Below are 14,204 nucleotides of genomic sequence, written 5' to 3' on the forward strand. Positions count from 1 at the left end.
TAGAAGAACACAGAAATACTGAGTGACAGTAAGGTTGAAGGACGCTTACTCTGCAGATCAAAAGAGCAAAGGGAAGTCGTGGTCATGGAGCAGCTAACCCACACGAGGTGCCACGCTGCACGCACGTCACCCCACGTGCCCTTCTCAACAGACCTGGAGGGCGGGGTTCCAATCCTCCTTTTAGCAACGTGGAAACTACAGCTCCCTCACAGGTCACGGGAGCCGGGATGTGTTGGGTCTATAGGCAGACCCTCTACATTTGAAGCCTTGGTCAGTGTGCGTGTGTGCTGTACGTGAGTGTGTGTGTGCATGCATGTGGGAGCACTTGTGCCTACATGTGGACATGGCAGAGACTAGAAAGAAAAATCTGCACGTCTTCTTCCTGCTCCAACACAGAGACTTGTTCCTCCCTCCCTGCCCTCGTCTTAGTGGGGGCGACAGAGGTGCCAGCTGTCCTTCTCCCCTCTCACCCCAAGATCAAACTGATGACCAGGTGCTCCTGCTCCTGGGCCTCTGATGCCCTCCGCAGGCTCCTGCCCTCACTGGCCCACCTAATTACATCCTCTGGGACTCCATGCAAGCATACCAGCCAGGGAGGCCTTTTTGCCCGGGCGGGCACACCCCATAGGACTGGGCGTCCTTCCCATATGCTGCCACCACACTGAACGCCATCCTCACACTGGGCTCCGGGAATTACCTGTTTCCTTGTCTGATCCCCCACCAGACCTGTGATTCTCAACTGGGGGCGGTTTGCCCTCCAGGGGACATACGGAACGTCGAGAGACATTTTTGATTGCCACCACTGGCCACTGTGTTACTGGCCACTGTGCTGCTGGCGTTGAGTGAGTGGAGGCCAGCGATGCTGCTGAACCATCTACAATGCACAGGACAACCCTCACAACAAAGAATCAACCACTCCAGGGTGTCAATAGTGCCAAGGCTGAGAAAGCCTGGCTGCCCTGGTCAGGCACCATGACTGCTTATCCCCTTGTTCTTAATTATGAGTGCATAGATGTGCTCTACAGTGTTTGTGGAATATTGTTGGATAAACACCCCATTGACTTATAAGAATGAAGCATATGAGTGGAAGGAAATTCATAACATTCATCATATCCTCAATCACATAATTTGACACACCTGATTTCTAAAATTTGTCATCGATTTGAACATTATAATGGAAGATTCTTTCCCCTCCTTCGGATTGTAGGAGTTCCATTTGTAGCAGGTGAACTGTGTTCTAAGTTTAGACTAAACTCCTCAGCAAAGGGTTTGACCTTTTAAAGTTGTGTTTGTTAGCTGAAGCTGTGCTTCTCTGTTTCATTTTAATGTTTTCCCTGAATATGTTAGTAGAACTGCATACAATGACCAGGCAAGCCAGATCATTCTTCAGACAGTTAATAAATGGCCCCGATTTAGGAATCACTTAATAAAGAGCATTTTTATTACAACTTACAGGGAATTATTCTTTTATTGTTAGTTCAAAGTGTTTTGAGTTAAAAAAAAACAAAAGAAAAAATTTAAGTCAACACCATGAGGTCTCCTGATGGTGAGATGGGAGAATTTCTAAGGACAAGCGACATCCAGCATACTTACTGAAGAGAAAAGTCGTACCCATAAGGTAAGGTTCTTTCTAAACCAGCAAAGCAATTACAATGTGGAAAACAGTACAGTGTGCCCTTAGCTATGGGGACATCAAGCAAGAATGGTGAAATCCTTGTAGACAAGCAAGTGTGCATAACCCATTGGCCAACTGCCTTCATCCTGCTGGATGATTTCAGGATCTCTAACCCATCACTTTAAACCTGCATGACTCACTTCTCAGAAATGGAATTTATGAACTGTCTCATAGTTCAGCAGGCTTAATGGGTACTCACGGTTTGGCTTTTTGGATAATACCAAAATGGAATCAATTAATTAATTAACATACTGACTTGGATCAATTAATTAATTAAAATACTGACTGGTTCCAAAAAGCATTTGAGGCAGCTGAAATGAAAGGTACATAATGTAAAATCAGTAAGGAGACTGAGACGAATGTAAGATAAAGGAAAAACAAAGTCAGCAGTGGATTAATACACAGAACTGTACTGGAACGTTCTGCCAAGCTGTTAAAGGTGAGTCAAAAGCCAGGGCTGTTGCTTCTTGCTACAAAGCAAAGAGGATTTGGCCAATCACAAGAGTTATAGTTTTCAAAATCAAAAACATAGAAGTTAAAATTAAACAAATCAATAATATTGGAAGCTCTTAAGTCAAAGATCTCCAAGAGAGTATGAAAATTAGTCTGTGTTAAATTAAGAAAAGAACAGCTTCCATGAACTTAATCCAAGATAATTTAAATAATTTTTTAACTTGCGTGTTGCTTTTGTAAATACAGAATTGGGAGAATTGCTAGCTTGTAAACATCTTTCAAAACTAAAACTGAAATGGCAGTCGCTAATAGTCTCTACGAAGCCACTCCAGTTAACACCTTGAGCGCCCAATGGATGGCTGACTGTCTGGGACCCACCAGCCCACCCTCATCTTTACACATTGTGCAGACATACCAGAAGAAGTGGAGTTTTCACTCCTAAACATTTAGTAACCAAAATTCAAGAAAACGTAGGTCGTCCTTATCCCCACTAACTTCCAACATCTAAACCGTAAGTTACAAGGCGGTTATTGATTACCTACGATGTTTTTTGATGGTGAAACCATGGGGAACTCTTTTGATGTGGGTTCTTATTCTGGGGTCCCAAACACGGATCCTGAGGGAGGAGGTACAGGTATGTGTTTCTGTCCCATATGGCAGCCACTGGCCAGAGATGGCTACTGAGCACTTGAACTGTGGTTTATCTGAATGGAGATGTGCTGTAAGTATAAAATGCACACTAAAAGCTCAAAGATTTATTACAAAAATAAAAATGCAAAATATCTTATTCATAATTTTTAAAAAATTGATTACTTTTGAAATAATATTAAACATATTGGATTGATAAAATACATTATTAAAATTGACTTCACCTGTTTCCTTTTCTTTTTGTTCATGTGTCTCCTAGAATATCTGCAGTTACTATGTTCTGTTAGCACTGGTTTAGAACTAGAATCAGATTCTCAGGTGGATGTTTCTCCCAGAGTGGGAGAGCTTCTGGGCCATGACTTTACTACTGACATATTGACAATGAGATCATACCAAGACAGCGCCCCTCACCCGGATCTCCAATCCAGAGATGGTGAGCATGTAATATAATTCTATGTCCTCTTCTCCTGTGTGCCTTTCTGTGTATGTTTATGTCATTTGGATAAAGAGGCATATGTTTTTGTATCTCATATTTTTAACTTAAATTGTATCATGAGCCCCCCGCATATTACTACAGGCTTAAAAGCAATATTTATAATGGCAGTATAGCATTCCAACCATGTAAACACCATAATCTATTTAAGTCTATTTCTATTGTTTGACATTTAAACCACGTCGTGTGAATCACTATTATAAAAAAAATCACAATAAAAATCTACACAGGTGTTTGTATGCCTTAAATTTGTTCCTTAGTATAGATTCCTCACTACTGCATCAAAGTGCAAAACACTCTCAAGGATTTTGATACATATTGCCAAAGTGCTTAGCAGAAGGTTTTATTGATTGGCAACATCTGAGCATCAATTTAATTGTACTCACACCAGTGCTGAATACTGTGATTTTAAAATAGCTTCCCTTGGATTAGAAAAATGGCAAGTCATCAACGTTTAATTTTCATTTCTTTGGTTGAATTTTTCCTGAGATTAAATTTTTAAACATTTGTTATATATTTTGCATTTTTTTCTGATTTCCCTTTTCTTGTTCCTTTGTTCATTTTCTGGTGGGATGTTGTATATTGCTTGTTGATATAAAAAGCCTTCATATGTTAAAATATTCATGATCTGTTATTGTATATAAATATTTTCTCAGTTTGTCATCTTTTTAAATTTCTTGTTTCATATTTATTATGTATATATTATTAATTTCCATGTTTGAAAAATCTGTGGGTCCTCTACTCTGAGTTTCCTCCCCTGGGTTACATACTCATCTCTGTTTTTCTACCTTGTTAAAGTTTTCATTTTTCATGTTTAAATTTCACTTAGTCTGAAATTAATATTGGTATGTGATATAAGGTTGTGGTGTACTGGTTGAAGCTTACAACTGTCTCTCTGGGAGAAAAAGTCTTGATTTGTAACATTTGCCAATTTCTGTGGTGTAAATACTCACATATGGCTAATTTCAAGCTACCCCTGAATGCAGAGAAGGGAAGGGATGTATACAGCTGGCTCTGGCTCCAGCACACCACTGGATAAGGTGAGAACTTCCCCCACATAGTGAATTTTCCCAACATCTTCATTGAATATACACCCTTTACTTTTTGCTGTAGAATACATTTTTATATATTCCCTGGAGTAGTTTCATTCCATTTATGCAGTTCCTTGAACATATTAGTAGCTCAATGAATAGCTGTTGAGGGAATAACTAGTCCATTGATCTATCTTTGGTTTTGATATTACAAGTATTTTGCTTTATTTATGTTGACATAAGATTTTGGTGGGATTAATATCCCAATCACTTTATTCACCATCTCCATTTTTTGAAATATTTTTGTTACTATTGCTTGTTATTCTTTAAGTGAATGTTAGAATCATTTCCTAAAGTTTCAAAACAAAAATCTTTCTGAAGTTATGTTAAATCTATAATAATTTGGTTTGACATCTTTACAAAATTCAGCCTTAGAAACATTAACACTCTATTTACCTCTTCTACTTTTGTGAATCCTCTTCACTTCTAAAATATCTAATGTCTGTTTTTGTGCCAGTACCATGCTGTTTTGGTTACTATAGCATTGTAGTATATTTTGAAATCAGGGAGTGTGATACCTCCAGCTTTGTTCTTTTTTCTCAGGATTCCTTTAGCTATTCGGGGTCTTTTGTTGTTCCATATAAATTTTAGGATTCTTTGTTCTATTTCTGTGAAAAATGTTGTTGGAACTTTGATAGGGATTGCATTGAATCTATAGATTGCTTTAGGAAGTATGGACATCTTAACTATGTTAATTCTTCCAATCCAAGAGCACGGAATACCTTTCCATCTCTTTGTGTCTTCTTCAATTTCTTTCAGCAATGTTTTATAGTTTTTGGTGTACAGATCTTTCACCTCTGCCCATCAAGGGACGAATGGATAAAGAAGATGTGGTATATATACACAATGGAATACTACTCAGCCATAAGAAACGATGAAATCCAGCCATTTATGACAACATGGATGGACACTGAAGGTATTATGCAAAGTGAAATAAGTCAGAAGGAGAAGGTCAAATACCGTATGATTTCCCTCATTAAGTAGTAGATAATAACAACAATAAACAAACACATGGAGACAGAGATTGGATTGGTGGTTACCAGAGGGGAAGGGGGGAGGGAGGAGGGCAAAAGGAATAATTCGGCACATGTGTGCGGTGATGGGTTGTAATTGGTATTTGGGTGGTGAACATGATGTAATCTATGCAGAAATAGAAGTATAATGATGTACACCTGAAATTTTTACAATGTTATAAACGAATGTTGATGCAATAAACAAAAAATTTAAAAAAATAAATAAAAAATAAAATATCTAATGTCATAACTCTTCTCAATGGGAACAGTAAGAACCAAAAGGAGGGACAACCACAGAAAGTGCAGGACAGGGATGCACTGGGTGCGGCAGGGGAGGCTGAGGCTGGCGATAACAAAAATCCACATTTGTGCAGAGCTGGAGTCACAGTGAGGCTGGCGACGCCCGTGCTTCAGGGTCCTCACTTCGTGCATCTTTCCCAAGGCCTGGGGAGGAACGCTAGCGATGTATTCACAGGATTGTATTCTCATAACACTTGCAAAAACAAGATGTTTTAATCACAATTGGTTAGAATTGATCTTTTTCTATGCCAACTTCCTCTTCATCACTCTTCCCCTGGTATTCTGTGGTGTCGCAGTTGCTATAGACATTTTTGGGGTCCAGCTAAGGTAAAGTTGAGCTGGAAATAAATCCTTTGGGTTAACAGGATGTATGTTGTGTTTCACTGCCACTTTGGTGCAGGGTAGGGTCATTGCTAGCCATCCGGGCGTGGGAATGGCTTCCAGGAATGGTTCTGTCCACTGTGCAGCTTCACCTGGCGTCGCAAGACAGCGCTGTGATGTGCATATGTGATGTACACAGGTTCTACAGCTCTGTGACGTGCCCCTGGCATCTGTAGCAGAGGAGCTGGGTGGTGGAGGAGAAACAAAGTCTAGAACATACGGAGCCGGAAGCCAGTCTGTGGCAAGTTCTTCCAATCATAATGTTTGTAAAATTGTAGTGAGAAGAAACAGCTTTTGTTCAAAGTGTGGGTTCTCTTTTGATAAGACTATACTTTACAATGCAGCATATACAAACTTAAAGGAAGTATACATTCTTTTGACTACTTTGTTGTAAACTGTGTCAAACAGAATATATTAGAATGATCGTAGGGCCTGTGTGGAGCCACTCATTTTTGGCATTCCAACGTACCATGTTACATCATAGGGTATCTGACGCATCTTGTCTTGACTCATTCTGTGTGCTCCCAACAAAGTGGCGTATAAAACTACCACCACACGGTGAAACAGCTTAAAGAAATGTGTTCCAATGACAAAAATCATAAACATACTCATAAATAAGTCAATAAAAAATTTAATTGCTCGACTAAATAGCTCAAGGGAGCAGAGTAGTGATTGTAAAGTACATTAGAATTGCTCTTGGGTGTGACTTTATTTCCTATAAATTTTGTATTTTTTCATATGGAGCATAATAAAATTAGAGTATCATGGGAAGTAATGATCCTAGTGGAAGATATAAACATCCACTGAAAGATAGAAGACTGGCAATACTTCAAAACTCAAAAACGCTCATTATGTCCCGAAGTCAATAAAATATCATGACGCTTCGAGGGTCATGATAATGAAGAATCTCGACATCCCAAAAATAAAGACAATAAAAATAACAACAGAAGAGGTAAAGAAAGTTGTAAGGACCTTCTTAAACGAGAAACAAAACAGCAGAAAATGAACGCAACGTAAAGAAAATCAATTTGTATGATCACAGAGCACTCGTGTGGGTATTGATGCCACGAGACTGTCGTATGAAGAGGCAATCACAAGGCATGCGGCCAAAAATGGGAAGAAAAAGGGTTATAAAGGTGTGTTGCAGTTAATAAAGAAAAATATCAGGTTGTTTTTAAATTTTGTGGTGTCTGTTGCATTTGCTAACTTCTAAAATCTTGTAATTTGTTGTGATTCTTTTCTCATTTAAATGTTCACTTCCATATTTAATTTGTCTTTAAAGTTTGCATTATTTTCTTTAAAAGGGTGCCCCAAACTGTATAAGCTTTAGACATCACAAAGTTTGGGTCTTCCCAGGCCAGGAGGTGCACAGAAGTGTATGAGCCTACCCCCATTTGTTATTTCGTTTACTGAGGATGATCTTTGCCGGTTAACAGTCCCCAAAGACCAGCTCTGGTGAGATGTTCTACGTGCTGGCCCCTCGCTCTGCTGCAGAGGTTTCTCCACTTTCTTGGGCTGCTGGGGTCACTTGGCTGTTGTCCAAGAGACTGGAGAGAAGGAGGATGGGAAGACGAGCGAGAGGGGTGGCCATTACAACCGAAGACCTTGATCTTTCTCCTGCCTCCACATTACTTTCTGTGTCCTTTATTACTTCTTGTCTTCCAGTCCCACACCTCTAACTGCCTTCCACGCTACTTAAAATATGTTGAACAGTTCCAGAACTAAGGAATTGAAGCACCAAATTGTTTCAGACTCAGGGGAATTAAGAATTCTTGCAGGCCAGTGGGAGAAGAAGGAGAGAACAGGTCACGGGGCCTCTTGAAGATGATGCACACTCCTTCGCCAGAGCGACCAGCCAAGCTCCTCTGGCATCAACAGCAAGAGGCCAGGAGAGGAGGCCAGATTATTGTTTTTATCTTTTGAGCATTCTTGTCCTCTAGCCCATGTACACATGAACGGTCCATGGCCCCACTTCTCCGTCCACTGTCCACAAGTTCTCTTTATTGTCACTTTCTTCCCTGTCTAGGCTCCATTCCAAGTAAACATCACTTGTGTTAGCACATCGGGCAGGCCAGGGCAGGTGTACCTTGGGCCAAGCACCGAGGGCCAGACTGCTCGCGACCCCAGGACTAGGGAGAGCTCCTCGCACTCTGCTCTGATTGGGGTCTGAGAGACAAGCCTACATGGATAACTGAGAGGGCCCATGAACCACCACCAAGACTGTATCTCAAACAGCAGTCTCACATGAGTTCTGATACACACTACAACGTGAATGAACCTTGAAAACATCATGCTCAATGAAAGCCAGCAAACACACAAGGCCACATATTATATGATTCCATTTATATGAACTGTCTAAAATAGACGAGTCCATAGAGACAGAAAGTAGATTAGCGGCTGCCAGGAGCCGGGGGGAATGAGGAGCACTGAGAATGGGTGTGGGGTTTCTTTTTGGGGTGACGAAAGTGTCCTAAAATTGATTGTGGCGATGGTTGCACAAGTGTGAACATACTAAAAAACCATTGAATTGTACACTTTAAATGCACAAAATGTATGGTATGGATGTATGTATGTTATGCAGATTACATGTCAATAAAGCTGTAACTGAAAAGAAAAAGGAGCCTGGAACACACAAGGCTCTGAGTGGAGTGTGATGACAAATCACAAAAAATGTCCCTTTGGCGCCTCTGGAGCTCAGGCTTCAGTAGGCAGAGAAGTCAGAGCAAATAGGAAGCACATGCTCCTTCCCTCTCCAAATCCGACGGGCTCCCCAGGCTGACCAGTGACACTGGGAACCGCTTTCTCTGGTCCCAGAGGAGAGACCTGCCCTGTCCTCCCAGGGCTTCTCTGACCCTCGTCCCCTCTCTTCCCATTGCATTCTTGGGGCTGTATTGAGAGAGCACCTTTGCCCGCACACAGCTTATTTTATAAGGAGGGAACCCAAATTCTCAGGCTTGGGTGCTCAGCCTGTGCAATAGATACTTCCGGTCAGGGGGTTCCTAAGTTGAAAGAGCAAGAGGCCCGAGGGGTGACTTGAAGGGGGAAGGAAGTGTCTCCTGACCAGAGGCTTGTCCCAGATAGCCCTGGGGATGCTCCAGCCCTGCCTCCTGGAACCCGTCAGTGGACACCATGGTTGTTGTGTTAGGTTGCCTGGGTGGGGGATAAGCTCCTGGGACTGACACAGGTGGGAGGGCGGGAGGGTGAGGATCGAGGTGGGGAGCAGACACCTGGAGCTGAAGCGGTCGCCCAGGACCGATGACAGCGATGCTCAGAGGGAGCCTGCAACCCCTGGAGAGTGGGGGTGATGCTCGCTCCCTCCTAATTCTGCAGGGTCAGGCTCCGTTCTGACGGAGGTGACGGCATTTCAGGACGGGAGTTGTAGGGAAGGGGAAGATCTGCCCCATGTAAGGGAACCGTGATTTAACAGAGCGAATTGCAACAAGAGTTTAAAAATGATCCCATCTACGATGAAGACAAAGATGACTGCATGGTGAGGGCTGGCTGGGTCAGACTGAGGGTGCCTCGGGTGTGGGAAGGACAGGACCGCCTCCTCTCTCTTTCCGCTGATTGATTTATGGGGTGCTAATGGTGCAGAGGGGGAGGAGAGCCGTCTCCCCAGGTCTGGATGCTGCACTGAGGCCAGGCACACAGCGCAGGGCCTCGGTGAGCTGGGACACTGGAGCCCTTGGGGCGGTGACTGCTCTTTCAGCCGCTAAAGGTGACTCAACAAACAGTGTTAAATTTCTCTGGGATGGTGACTCATGAGCAGTCTTTTTCCTCTGCCTGGCTGAGAGCACTTTGGGGGCCTCCATCTTCGGTCTCCCTCACCCATCTTCACTTGGATAGATGGCCATTAGCTAAGTAACGATTGACTGCTTGCTAAATGACCACCGCATGACCAGCCTATCTCAGGCCAAATTTGCTTCCCGGATGACCACGAGGTCCACTTAGCGGGAAGGTGCGTATGAAGTGCCAGGTGGAGGTTGCAGCAGGTGTGGAGTGTGGAGTCTGCGTGAAATCGGCCACATGCCAGAGGCCTGCCAGCAGCAGACCTGTGGCCAGCCAGGTGACCGCAGAGCTGACTCAGAGCTGGCTGGGAGCCGGCAAGCAGTGCCGGGAGGCAGACAGACCCCAGGGCTCCGGACAGGTGTGCCAGGAGACACACTCGGGCTCCAGCAATCTGCTGTTGGGCCCCAGGCCCACCCTGCCCTGGGCTCTGGGACGCTACCCTGGGGATGGCATCACCCGGCTTCCCTCCTCTGCCTCCAGCCTGGCTTGGCCAGGAGAGGGGAGGGTGGGAGGAGGGGAGGGCGGGCATTTGTTTCTCTCCAGCCCCTCTGTCTCACCGTGGCCTCAGCCCCTGCTGCTTGCTGGGGCTGCAGCTCCTGCTTCCCAGCTCCAGGCTCTCTCCGCTCCAGGAGCCCTTCCCTCCAGTTTTCCATTCAGGTGTGCAGTGAGCATGGCTCTCCGCTGCTTCTGGACCTGAGTGCTCACAGCTCTGCTGGTCCGCTAACCTCCCCACGTCCAAAATAGACACATGCCAAGGCTGTCCAAGGGAGGGAGCCCCAGGGAACAAGAGTCAGGGCAGAGCCGGTGAGAGGGAGCCACAGCCGGGCATCCTTCACCCTCATGTAATGCCCCTCTCCTGCCCTTCCTCTGGGTTTTCCTCCAGGCCCACCATGAGGAAGCCCACTGCAGGGAGCCACGGGGGACAGGGCATGCGGGCTCCCAGAGGCGGCCCTTCAAGGAGGCCCACAGACAGAGGCTGGGTTTCTCCCAAGAAGCTTTGCGTCCTTGGTGCCTCAGTCAACACCAAGGACGCCACAGTGCCCAGTCCACGTGGGACAAATGGAAGGCGGGTTGGTGGGCGGGTGAGTGGACCGGAAGCGAAGAGTCAACGGTGAGATTTGATGAAGACTGGAGCCCAGGGAGGGGCCATGGCGAGGCCCCCACCGCGGGACAGTTACCCCGTGGTCCTGCGTGACTCTTGGGTGTGGCCTCAGCAAGGCCAGCTGCTGCAGACTGTCCCTCCTGTGTTCCCTGCAAACAGCTGCATGGACAAAGCTGACTGCTGCCGTTGGGAAGCCAGCCCTCAAAAGAACTCTGAAACAACAGGCGGGATCTCGCTCCCACACAGCCCTTTGAAACCGTCACCACTTTGTGCAAACACCTTTGAAGCCACCTCTTGTACCTGGCTTGTCTCTAAATGAACTGTTGTTTTGGTTTCTCGAGTGCTGCCGGCCAGGAATCGCTCCCTGGACAAAGAAATAGGTTCTTCAGATACGCTTTCCCCTTAGACAGATCCTGCAAAAGCCAAACAAGCAAACCCCCCATCCGTCTCCCCACCCAATGGGTCTCTCTGTGTGGTGATTTTGTTGTTGTGTTTCGGAAATGCAGTAACTTTTCCTTTGAAACTTCTCATTCTTCTAAAACACAAGAAAAACAAATTCTGTTCACCAGAAGCTCTTCGTGCCAGGCCAGGATGTCCCCAGCAGGCGCCAGCGACTTACTTATATGTTTCAAAGGGCCCTTCTGTCATTCTGACTCTGCCTAGAGTTGTAAGAGGCCTGATTTGGGGCAAAATGGAGAATTCAGTGTACTTAGGAGTCGTCTTCACTGTCCCTTCTCCGAGCCGTGTTCTGCGTGAGGCCCAGCTGTGGTGTGTGCTGGGGTGGGTGGGCCTGGGGGTTGTGTTCACGAATGGCGTGGGTTCAGGGACGAAGGGACAAGTAGCAGCGAAGCCACATCTAAAGAGTGCACGGGGTTCCTGCAGCTGGAGACAGAGGCAGGAGGGCCGGGGCTCCACTTTGAGCAGGCGCTGGAAGGAAGACCCAGCGACTACTCGGCGCTGGTCGGCTGGAGGGGAGCAGAGTGTTTGGGGAAGCGAGGCTGGAGAGGGAAACGGGGGCTTGACCGACATCACATTTGGAGCTAAGCGGTTTATTGTGTACTCTGTGAACTATAGGAAGCCTGTGGAAGGGGATTCCTTCATTTATTTATATATATTGACTCTCTGAAGGGTACAATTCACACAGTGGCCAGTGCCCGTGAGGGAATCTGGTGTGTCAGGCGCTTCTCCAGGCCCTCGGGGTCCATCACTTGACAGAACAGGATGCGCTTCCCTCTCAGCATCCGCATTCACTGAAACCAAACACACGATTGAATCACACGATATAACAGACGGCAATGCAGTGGAGACAGAGCATCTGAGCACTGGGGGGCGGGCGGCTGCTGTTCCCAGCAGGGTGGTCCGTGTGTGGCTTTGAGCCCCAACCCAAGGAAGGTGAGGGGGTGCTGTGTAGATACGGAGGGAGGCGTCCCAGGCCGAGGGAAGAGTCAGTGCCACAGACCAGGAGCTGGCAAGTCCTCTGCAGGGAGCTGGGAGTACAGATAAGAAGGTCCAGTTCTTCTGTCCTCTAGTCTCGCCTCAAAGATCCCTCAATGCCCTGTGGGCATGGCCTCTCCACCATCACACCTCAAAGGAAAAATCTGATTTTTATTTACACTGAAGTAAAAGTAGCTGATGATAAATTTTAAAGCATAACATCCACCATCCTCTCTTCCAAAAGGGTTTGCATTTTAATAGGGATGAAAGCCTTAAGAAAGGAGGCATGAAACCCTAAGACAGAATTTTAGAGATCGCGAATTGGCCAGGGGAGGTAGCTCGAGCATCACACCAAGAAGAATTTTCTTGGTGCCATAAAATTGCAACATGCAGGCTGTTGCCTCCTCTGCCTGTGACAGAGCCCATCCCTGAAAGGAAAGACGACAGCATATTAGACTCACTCTAGAATATTTGTTCTAGAAATTGTCTTTGGCAACGCCACCCCACCCTTAAAGCCCACATCCACTACAGTTTCGTTTCCATCTCCCTGGCAGGCTTTGGCTGTGTTAAGAGTACTGTTTTCTTGGGATGAGTCATGAAATTTCCAGGCTGGAGGGCACCTCGGGGTGGTCTTCTGGTCCTATGCCCCGTTTTGTAGCTGAGGAAACTGAGGCCCAAGGAGGAAGAGAAGCCGTGTGGCCTTGGGCAAGCCAATCAGCAGAGGGACAAAGAGCGAGTCTTTGGATTACTAATTCAATTCTCTTCTTATCACTGCAAGTTTAATTTGGGGGGTATGTTTCTGTAGAGAAGAACGTACAACTTCTCTCCATCCTGACTCCCATTCTGGTTTTTCACTGAAAGAATTATAAGGAAAACTCAGGACATTTTAGGTCCTGGTGAGACCTTGGGAATGATTTAATCTCCAGTGCCTTCTATCAGTGTAGCCATCACCACAATCTTACACTTGGGAAAACTGAGGCACAAAGAAATGAAGGGACTGGCGCACTGTCTGTGAGCTGGACGTTAGAAGATCTGGAACAGAAACCAAACATCCTCTTTCTCCATCAGCAACCTACCACTGCTTTTGCGTGACCTTTTGGAAAGGGAGGGACTTACTGACCCCAACGTACTGCATGTAAGGTTGGAAAGCTCTGTCTCGCTTAGGTGCACGCCTTACTGCCTGCTGATCTCTCCTGAATGATTCTGGTCTGTCGACTGTGAGTGCAATGAAAGAGAAGATTCCGGTGCCTTCGAACATTACTTAATAAATGCTTGAGAGACTCTTGTCTCAGCACAAAGCCAGGGGCTCCTTTGCAGACAACCACAAGAAAGGAGCGGCAGATGCTGCGCTACCCTTAATTCTGGAGCAAACACAATAGTATTTTTTTAAGGATAATGTAAAAGTAGAGAATGTGACTGCTAATTTCTTTTTGGAGACAAGGAAGAAAAGAAGAATAGAGAAGAATTTATTTTGGCAACAATTCTTGATCTTCTTTTTACAAAGAAAGTTAAAGCCATAATTCCCTCAGGTGCAAATACTGAAGCCTGAAAAAACCTTCCTTAAAATACATTAAATCAGAGATATATAAGCAAAGTGGAAATTTACCTGTCACTGTATCAAATGGCCCTAGGTTTTATCTTTTTATGAGATCAGAAAGTAGGAAAGTTTTAGGAAAACATTTCGGTTTCAAAAATCTAAATATTGCGTGAACGTGGAAAATGTGGATAGTAAATTATCTTTCTGGTAGATAGTGAAACAGAGATGGGACCAAAGACACAGCCTTTTTCTTTTTAATGCAGGGAGAGAATCCCAGGGGAGGAGAAC

The sequence above is a fragment of the Ceratotherium simum genome, chromosome 1, assembly GCF_057802395.1.
Source record: "Ceratotherium simum simum isolate JZ-2026a chromosome 1, ASM5780239v1, whole genome shotgun sequence".
NCBI lineage: Eukaryota > Metazoa > Chordata > Mammalia > Perissodactyla > Rhinocerotidae > Ceratotherium > Ceratotherium simum.